The sequence below is a fragment of the Accipiter gentilis genome, chromosome 14, assembly GCF_929443795.1.
Source record: "Accipiter gentilis chromosome 14, bAccGen1.1, whole genome shotgun sequence".
NCBI lineage: Eukaryota > Metazoa > Chordata > Aves > Accipitriformes > Accipitridae > Astur > Astur gentilis.
The window spans coordinates 3,800,001-3,800,548 of record NC_064893.1 but is presented as its reverse complement, the minus strand read 5'-3'; positions in this window follow the sequence as shown (position 1 = coordinate 3,800,548).

The following is a 548-nucleotide window of genomic DNA, read 5'->3' as shown; positions in this document are numbered from 1 at the left end:
GCGTTACACAAATTTGAATCGTGGCCACAAGTTGAGGGCTGTTTGGTACAGGTAACACAGGTATATGTGGATATAGGTATCTATGGATGGAGAGGGAAAAAGAAAACCCAGAGGGGCAGATGTTGCTGTGAGACTCTCTTTACTTCACATGCTCAGCTTGGGTAAACCATCTTTTTTGTCCCTCACAATTTGCCTGTGGTTACTGAGGTGTTTTCTCCCCCGGCAGATATTTATATAGAAACAGTCGGAAAAGAGTCAATAACAATTCTCACTCTCCTCCTCATAAAAGCAATACTGAAAATATCCCTAAACATACCCTGCTGAAGCTTAAAGCCTAAAACGCGTTTGCTGGACGTAAGCCCAGCTCGGAGTACTGAATCGTCAGTGCTCTCCAACCCTGACCTTTGAGAGTGCTCACATTTAGAGGCAGTTTCTGGCACAGATGATGGTCTCTGAAGCCTTAAAACTCCACCAACCATGCAGCAAATACCCCATTCTACAAGGCAAATCCCATTAACAAAATAGCGAGGGCCAGATTCAAAGCATAG